Source organism: Bubalus bubalis, chromosome 1, assembly GCF_019923935.1.
Source record: "Bubalus bubalis isolate 160015118507 breed Murrah chromosome 1, NDDB_SH_1, whole genome shotgun sequence".
In the NCBI taxonomy this organism is placed as follows: Eukaryota; Metazoa; Chordata; class Mammalia; order Artiodactyla; family Bovidae; genus Bubalus; species Bubalus bubalis.
The window spans coordinates 154,005,185-154,014,371 of record NC_059157.1 but is presented as its reverse complement, the minus strand read 5'-3'; the positions used below and the strand labels follow the sequence as shown (position 1 = coordinate 154,014,371).

Genomic DNA, 9,187 nt, shown 5'->3' with positions numbered 1-9,187 from the left:
ATGGAGAACCATTTCTGACAAAACTGGTAAGAGCTCTCACTTCAGCCTTACTTAACCAACTGCTGTATACTGCAGAAGAATCCAGCTAATTGTAATTTTGATAAGGCTATCTGTCATTGTAGAATGCCTTTCTCTGGTGGCTGAATGAAAATCAGGTATGCATTCCATACTGAACATGCCAGAGATAAAGGCTTTTAGGCCTATCTTACAAACTAGTTTTCAACAGCTGACATGAATATTTCCCTTTTCTATTCTGCTCAATTTTGTATCTGTGAAGCTAAGAACAGAAGCTAAGCATGAAAAGTTCTTGGGCTCAGATTACCAATATATAGGACATTTTGATGCCATCTTTTTATATTTCTGAAACTGCTAAAATTGTAATCCCTGTTAAAAATGAAAACTCTAAATAACTTAAAATCAATTGCAAAAGGGTTGGAAACAGACTAATGACAAAATACTTGCTTTCCATGCAAACATGTTTCCATTTTCTCAATATACACTAGTGGATATTTTTCCTTAGTTATAAGTAAAGTGCCCAGTATGAGCTCAGGTTTGTGTGATTTTTAACATATACAAATTTTTAGTGACTTTAAAAAGGGACCACAGTTACTGAATAATTTTATATTTCATTATTACATAACAAATAGTAACAGAACTATCACCCTTTGGGGAAGTATTTTTTAGTGGTCTGGGCAAGAATACGGTTTGTCATTTGGGCCACTAATGATTCTCCAGAGAAGGTGGACTAGGCATTTTTTCTCAGAATGCCTGATATTCCTCATATATAAAATAGTGAAAATACTAGGATCCACTTTAATTATACTTAACATCAGAGTTCCTCTTTGGCAAGTAGTCTAAATACAGAGGTTTGAACTGCAGTAGATTTATATTTTCGGAGAAGGCAATGGCACCCCACTCCAGTACTCTCACCTGGAATATCCCATGGACAGAGGAGCCTGGTAGGCTGCAGTCCATGGGGTCTCTAGAGTCAGACATGACTGAGCGACTTCACTTTCACTTTTCACTTTCATGCACTGGAGAAGGAAATGGCAACCCACTCCAGTGTTCTTGCCTGGAGAATCCCAGGGATGGGGAAGCCTGGTGGGCTGCCGTCTGTGGGGTTGCACAGAGTCAGACACGACTGAAGCGACTTAGCAGCAGCAGCAGATTTATATTTTAAAACTAAATTTTTCATGAGATAGAGAATCATTATTTTTTTAATTAACTAAACTTTAGTCCCTGCAGGAACTCAATGACTGCCGGGGTCCAGCCCCGGTGGATCCAGGGAATTCGAAGGCCCTTGGCAAATGACTGTTCCCCTTCTTCCTGATTTCCAATGTGATTTATTTTAATGTATTATTAACTTTGTTTACCCGAATTCCTGTTGAAGACTACAGTGTTACCACATAAGTGAAATCAAGTTTAATGAAAAAGACTTCATAGACCACTATCAAATATATCACCAAATTCAAGGTGATCTATGCAGGCCTTCTTTAATATCCTAATATAATGAATCTATAAAACAGAACAATTCCTTTCATATCAGTTGATTACTGGCAACAGTTTCGACTTACATGAGATCTCAAAGTACTTTTTGAAACGTTGACTTCATACAAAATGATGAGAACTATATATACAAGTTTTCATTTTTGAACAAGTGTGTTCTCAGGGAAAATGGAAGAAGAACATTTTTTTCTCTGGCCTTCTCTAGTCAGGAGGAAGCAAATGCCCAAGGATATGAGAAGAGAGCACTTTGAGTCATTCACCTACTTCTCTTTAGCATCCCAGCAGGTGAAATGAGGATACTGATAGCAGAAATGCCTGCTTTGATTTTTCAGTAAAGTAACACAAAAGAAAGCCCTTGATAGAAAAAATGTACTATTTATGCCAAGGGAGTATTTTGTCATGGTGGCCCATCTTAATGAAATATGGAACAAATGGTTGCATGTGTAATTATTTGAGAAGCTACACTCCAGCTTCAGTGTACTCCTTGTGTCTGTGCTTGAACTGCCATGGCCAGTAGACCCCAGCTTTGTCCCTGGATTTCCCTGATCTCCCTCTCTGCCAAGACCACAAGAAGCACCAAATGCTCTGCAGTTAGTAACCTACTGTCTGCTTACTCGAGGAATCTCAGGTCTTCTTCAGTCAGACTTATCCACTTACTCATTAACATTTTTCTAACTACCTAGTTTTTGCTGGACAGAGTAAGGGTGATTGGGTATACATGGCGAATCCAATGGGGATCCTGCCTTCAGGAGGTTTAGTTATGAAGCCTAGACATATGTATGACATAAAAGATATAATAGTTAGTGACAGGGAGAGGACATGGTTGCAAAGAAGAAAGTTGGAAAATTAAGGAAGTTAATGTAAGTTAGAAAATTAAGGAAGACTTCATGGGTGAGATCACAGCTAAATGGAGACTTGAAGTATGAAAAGCCCCTGGAGCCACAGAATCTCTCAGCCATCCACTTCCATCTTCCTGCTAGCTGCTCAAGGAGGCTGGAAACTGTTGCACTTCCCACCCTGGAAAGAGTCCCTCATGTAAAAGACCCAAATGGCCGTTCCCTCTCCATCTTATTAAAAATCGTGGCAAAAGCTTAGGTTCCTGGTTACCCTCTAGCCTTCTCTGATTGTTGCTTCCTTTTGGTGGAGAATCAGAGGAGTAAGCCAATTTGGCCACTGTCTTCTATCACCACCATGCTTGCGTGAAACGTGCAATGGTAGCTGACAGAGACTTTCAGTACTTCTGAGAATGAATTGCATCTGCCAATAAGGCTTGCACAGCCATGGGGCCGCTGTGTGTTTCCTGACCCTGTTTGGTTTTGCAGCGTGTATTGTTATAAAAGACATTGTTTTGGAGAGAAATGATACAATCCATTTGCATATGGTTAAACCCCTTGCCAGACTTCACTTTGGTTTGGATATCAAGTGAAAATCTTTAAGTGAGCAGCTAAGATAGTAACAAAAGCTAGAAATGAAACGAGACACTGGACATTTTTGGTCACTAAACTATGGATGAATTGATCTGGAATTCTTATACCCATGTTACTCCTTCCTTCTCCGCTGCCTCGCCACCCCAAAATTCTTTGTGAGTGTGACAAAAGAGGTTTTGAACCATCTCTTGGCCATTACTCAATAGATACAGCTCTTGGATTATTTCAGAAATTTTAAATGCCATTCTTTAAATGTAACCCTACTTATTACTCTTTGGAACTTCCTTGTGGAATAATGGAAAAGCAACTCATCTTGATAAGAAGACATCTGAGTCTTTACAGAAGAACAGAAATAAAAATGGAGGTAAGAAAGAACTCTGTGAATTCTCTACTCATCTTCACTTTTATCATAGAGATGGATGTTGATCAGTATTCTGTTTGGTGGAGTTTTTTTTTCCAAATCAAAGAAAATGCTCTGTCATCTTATATTTCCAAGTTATTTTTGCTATCATTGATCCTGTGATCAAGAATCTAGCCCTTGCCTGACACAAAGAAAGCTCTCAATAAATATTTTTTCAATGAAGGAAAAATGAATTTGCCCATCTGAAATGAGCAGTCTGTTTAACAATATGCCTATTTATATTACTCAGCCTATTTGGAGCCGAAAATAAATCGGTGTCCAGGTATATACCCAAAAGAATCAAAAGCAGAGTCTTAAAGAGGTATTTGTACACCCACAGTCATAGCAGCATTATTCATAATAGCCAAAATATGGAAGCAACCCAAGTATCCAGGGATGGATGAAGTAAAATGTAGTATATATGTATGTGTATATATACAATGGAATATTCCTCAACCTTAAAGGAGAAGAATAATATGTTGGCCTTTGAATGGACTAACTCCCGCTTGGGCCAGATGCAACAGTACACCTGGACAGTATTGCCTTATGGGTCTGGGGACAGCCCACACTTGTTTGCCCAGGCCCTGGGAAAGGAACTAAGGAACATACACCTAAAAGAAGGGGCTATTCTACAGTATTTAGACATGTGAATATGTAGGCCCTCCATGGAGGCCTCAGATCAGAACATGATTGAAATTCTTAATTTCCTTGGGACCCAGGGTTATTGGGTCTCCCAGAAAAAGGCACAAAATCTCAAAGCAACAAGTTAAATACATGGGACACATTATAAATCCTGGAAGTAGACAGCCATGTCCAGATAAAAAATGAGCTATATTAGGCCTGGGCACTCCAAAAACAAAAAGATATCTCTGTACCTTGGGCTTCCCAAGTGGCACTAGTGGTAAAGAACCCTCCTGCCAATGCAGGAGACATAACTAAGAGATGTGGGTTCAATCCCTGGTTCAAGGAGATCCCCTGGAGGAGGACACGGCAACCCACTCTTGCCTGGAGAATTCTTGCCTGGAGAATCCCATGGACAGAGGAGCCTGGCAGGCTACAGTGCATGGGGTTGCGAAGAGTCGGATATGACTGAAGTGACTTGGCACTTATTGTAAGAGGAAGAAAATTGTGCAATCTGCTACAGCATTGATGAACCTTGAACACATTATGCTAAGAGAAATAATCCAGTCACAAAAAGACAAATACTATATGATTCTACTTATATGAGTAATTAAAGTCATAAAAGCAGAAAGTATAATGGTGGTTATCTGGGCCTAGTGGGGAAGGGAGATGGGGCTATTCTTTAATGGGAATAGTTTCAGTTTTATAACATGAAAAGGGTTACAGGCATAGATGGATGCACAGCAATGTGAATATGTTTAATAACACTGAACTGTACACTTAAAAATGGGTAAGAGTAATTGTGTGTACTTTTACAATGCCAAAAAAAAAACTATTTAAAAAATTAAATTAAAAAAAACACAAGTTTTGTTGCCAAATGAGTTTGGTTTCTGTGATTTGTGTCTCTGCATGTCTCTGAACTGACCAAGGCCTTTGGATACCATGAGGAAATAGAGAGTACACAGGGCCTTCTCTGATTCATTAGTGATGAACAACAGTGGGGCCAGAGTTTAAGCCAGGACACTAGTCTTCACTTGCCCAGACTTTCTTTCTGGTCCAATTTTTAAATTATAGAAATAATATTTTAAGTGATACAGATGTGGTCATTGAGGGTCCACACATGGATGCTGTGACTGCTCTCCTCGCAAACGACAGGTCCGTTTCAAGAAGTAGACTCTACCAGCATAGTAAGACAACACTTCAAACTCAACAATGTACCATTTTATTTTTAGGTCTTGAATGGCAAAATGATCCTGCAGCAGTGCTAAGAGAGAATGATGAACTGAATTGACCCTTTCTTCTTCACATCTTGTAACATAGTACTCAGGCTTAAATCCCAATGTAAAAAAAAACTAGTATAGTACATGCTCCCTTCATAATCTTTTAAATAATTAACTGCCAAAATCCCACATCTTGAATAAAGTCCATAGCTATAGTTTATCTACCTGTGCCTGTTCTATGAAAATATCATAAGCTTAAAATCAAACTGAAAACAAATAATTGAGAAGTAAATCAATATTTTCGACATACCAGTACAATGGATTGAATGACTATATTAAAGAACAGGTAGATTTTTTAACTGGATTATTTATTTAGCCCCATTGTAGCTTTTTTCTTTCCTCTTTCTGCTGCAGCAAATCTAGATAACTCACTTATTAATAGTTTGAAAAAATACTTTTTTGATAATGCTGTATATTTGAATTGGTTGCAGTTACCACATGCAGTGGAAACGAGAAGTCATCCAAGGTTATAATCTTCAATAAATATACTTTCTCCATGTTCAAAGTAGATCATTAAAAAAAAATTTTTTAACTACCATAAAGCATAATTAGCAGCCCAGTGCCTGTGTTATATAATAGCTATTCCATCTAAAACACTTGAACTTTCAGGAAGTAAACCATTTTCGTATTAACATTTGTTCTCCCACTAGCACACTTGTGTTTCCAAGGTCATGTGGGCCGTTTTCAACAAAGGTGCTCAGAGACTTTTAACTCGCCTTCTTTATGGTTAACTTAATAAGAGAAGGTGACAAATGATTGGTAAATAGGTTAGTATTTGACACAGTCTAGAAATTTCCAGAGACTCCGTTTCTGTTTGGGGTCCTTAAAGTTCCACTTTCTAAGTATGTTTATCTTGCCATAATAGTGTAATATAATTCCCAAAAGACATTGTTCAGTTAATTTTTAAATCCCTTTGAAAGGCATTTGCACAGACTTTCAGAGAATTTTGAAAGGGTTACAAAACTCTTTCAAAGAATTATCTTCTTATTTTTTGAGAAACCTATTTTAGAATTTATCACAATCCATGATAAAGATCGCTGTTCTTTTACTAACAAAGACAGCATAGATTTGAAATGTATTTTTGCTTTGGGAAATTTAAAATACACTGTTTAAATGTCAATGGGAGATTTGAATATTGGATTCTTTTTTTTTTTTTAAGATTTCTTTAAATGTGGATCATTTTCAAAATCTATTGAATTTGATACAATGTTGCTTTTGTTTTAAGTTTTGGGTGGTGTTTTTTGTTTTCTTTTTTTTTTTTAACCAGGAGCATGTGGGATGTCTCCCCAACCTCTCCCTGGCCAGGTCGAACCCACACCTCCTGTTGGAAGTCAAAGTCATAACCACTTGACTATCAGGGAAGTTCCTGAATGTTGGATTCTAATTCAGATGTGGAATTTGTAAATTAAATATTAACGGCCACCATTTTACTAAACTAATTCTCTTTCTGCTAAGTACTTCAAAATGTTCTCAATATTCATTTTATATTTTTCTATAAATTATATAATTTATGCCAGCTAGCAAATGATCACATAAAATTTATTAAATTTGATCATTTGCTAGTAAAAGAATACATAAAATGAGATTTATATCAAGAATTAAGCTTTTTGTTAAGTGATATCTTCCACACTTTTGTGATTTGGATTTTTTTCATTGAAAAATACCAACAAAACACAAAAGGAAAGTCATCCATATGGAACCAGTTATTCTTGGTTAGCTGCATTGTCTCTCCCTACCTAGTGACCATTATTTTTTTTCTCTCTTTTTTAAAAATTTTTAAATTTATTTTTAATTAGAGGATAATTGCTTTGCAATACTGTGTTGGTTTCTGCCATGTATCAACATGAATCAGCCATAGGTATATGTATGTCCCCACCCTCTTGAATGTTGCTCCCACCTCCCACCCCATCCCACCCCTCTAGGTTGTCACAGAACACCTGGTGACCACTAGACTGGGAGAAAAAGTCCTCCCAGCCTAGCCCTGTACTTGAACAAATGCATTTCTATTGAGATATTGACACATGGGCTCTCTTTTTGGACAAGGAAAACAGATTTGTCTGCAGTTAATTTTTTTTCCATGATCATATGCTTTAGATAACTTTCCAGAGCAGTCTACCTATACCTCATTCTTTTTAACAGTTGCATAGATTCCTAAAAGTGTAATTGCTGAGCCATAAACCAGTAAATAACAACAGTAAGTAAACTTTCAAATTGGACAATTTCATGCAAATCATCATCTCATTCTGTTCTTCAAATCATTTAAGAATTAAAAAGTCAGTTTATAATGAGGGGACATTGTATATAGCTCGTTCTCTCCATCGCTCATTCAGATTCATTCACTCTTTTTTTTTTTTTTTCTCTGCAGTGTCCCAGGAAGCTGTCCTTTACAGACTGAATCACCCAGTCTTCCTTGCCCTCTGGCTTCTGATTGGGTTCAAGCAATAGCAGGCTCTAACAGGAAATCACAGGAAGGAAGAGAGAACTGAGTCTCCATACCCTGCTCTTTCTGCTGTGGCTGGTTTCCTGAGGCCACAACTCGAGCAGGCGCCCCTCTCAAGGGTACAGCTGTCACCCATTACAGGTACAGCTTCCTCCCTGCCCCTGGTGACCTGGAGACTGGTATCAGTCCCTGATTGGCTCCTTTAACCCTATTCACATCTCTGTATATAATGCCTTCATTAAACTCTTTAGAGTATGTCATTTGTTTCCTGCTGGGACCAAAGCTGGTAAAATTATTTGCAAGGGCAGTGGATCAATTAGGATTAATTAAGTACACCATTTAGTTTTACGTTCATACACAATGACAACAGTTAACAACAAACAGTGGCTTAAATAGAAAAAAAAACACACAAAAAACATTTATTTCTCTCTCAAGGAAGAGACATTGAAAGGCGGGTATGGTGGTTTCATATGGCAAGAACCCAGGCTCTTGTTCTAACATCCTCCTCTCTGTCAGTGGCTTCCACAGTGTGGTTCAGTACAGCTCTAGCCATCATATTCACATCCCACTGCCTACATTCCAGGCAGTATGAAAGATATACTTACTCCCTTTCTTTTAACAAGACTCAGAAGTGGAAAATAAAAGAAACTTGGAAGCTTATACCTCATCCACTAGAACTTAGTCAGCCGACAACTCCCCTGTCACAAGAGAGGTTAAGAAATCTCCTTTAACAATATAGAAAATCCTAAAGAAATCCAGCTACATAGCATATCTACACACTCAAATTTCTGCTTATTCAGAAAGTAGTTCCATCAAATGCTGCTGACTGGCATACTTTTTTTTTTTTTGTAATTGAAGGATAATTGCTTTACAATATTGTGTTGATTTCTGCCATACAACAACATGAATCCACCATAAGTATACATATGTCCCCTCCCTCTTAAACCTTCCTCCCTCCTTCCAGCCTACCCCACCCCTCTAGGTTGTCACAGAGCACAGGATTGAGCTCCCTGCATCATACAGCAAATTCCCACTGGCTATCTGTTTTATATAGGGTAATGTATATATTTCAATGCTGCTCTCTCACTTCATCCCACCCTCCCCTCCCCCTACTGTGTCCACAAGTCTTTCTCTGAGTCTCTACTGCTGCCCTGCAAAAGACTCATCATTCTAGGTTCCATCTATATGTGTTAATGTATGATATTTGTTTTTCTCTTTCTGACTTAACTTCACTCTGTATAACATGCTCTAGGTGGATGAACCTAGGGCATACTCCTTTCTCCAGCTCTCCAAAAGCTATTCAACAAGCCATCTTTTCATGAAGATGCATTAAGCTGTGACAGTGGTAGCTTTATGTGCAAACACTTCACACACGAAGTGAGTGGCATCTCAACTCTGAGATTCCCAATCACCATTGCTCCTCAGCTCTCTATTCCAGACCAACACTAGTCATTGAAGAGTGGTTCTCTGAGCCTGAATGTATCCGATTTAGAGAGGTCTGGCATGAACGTTT

The 9,187-nt window shown here is 38.1% G+C and overlaps 1 long non-coding RNA gene across 1 annotated transcript; it reads left to right on the top strand.

The window, feature by feature from the left end:
- The first annotated feature begins 1,105 nt into the window (after positions 1 to 1,105).
- Positions 1,106 to 7,931, top strand: LOC123334265. Its single transcript, XR_006552094.2, has 2 exons — positions 1,106 to 3,297; positions 7,600 to 7,931. It is a non-coding gene; the product is annotated as an uncharacterized LOC123334265 (long non-coding RNA).
- Positions 7,932 to 9,187: the final 1,256 nt, after the last annotated feature.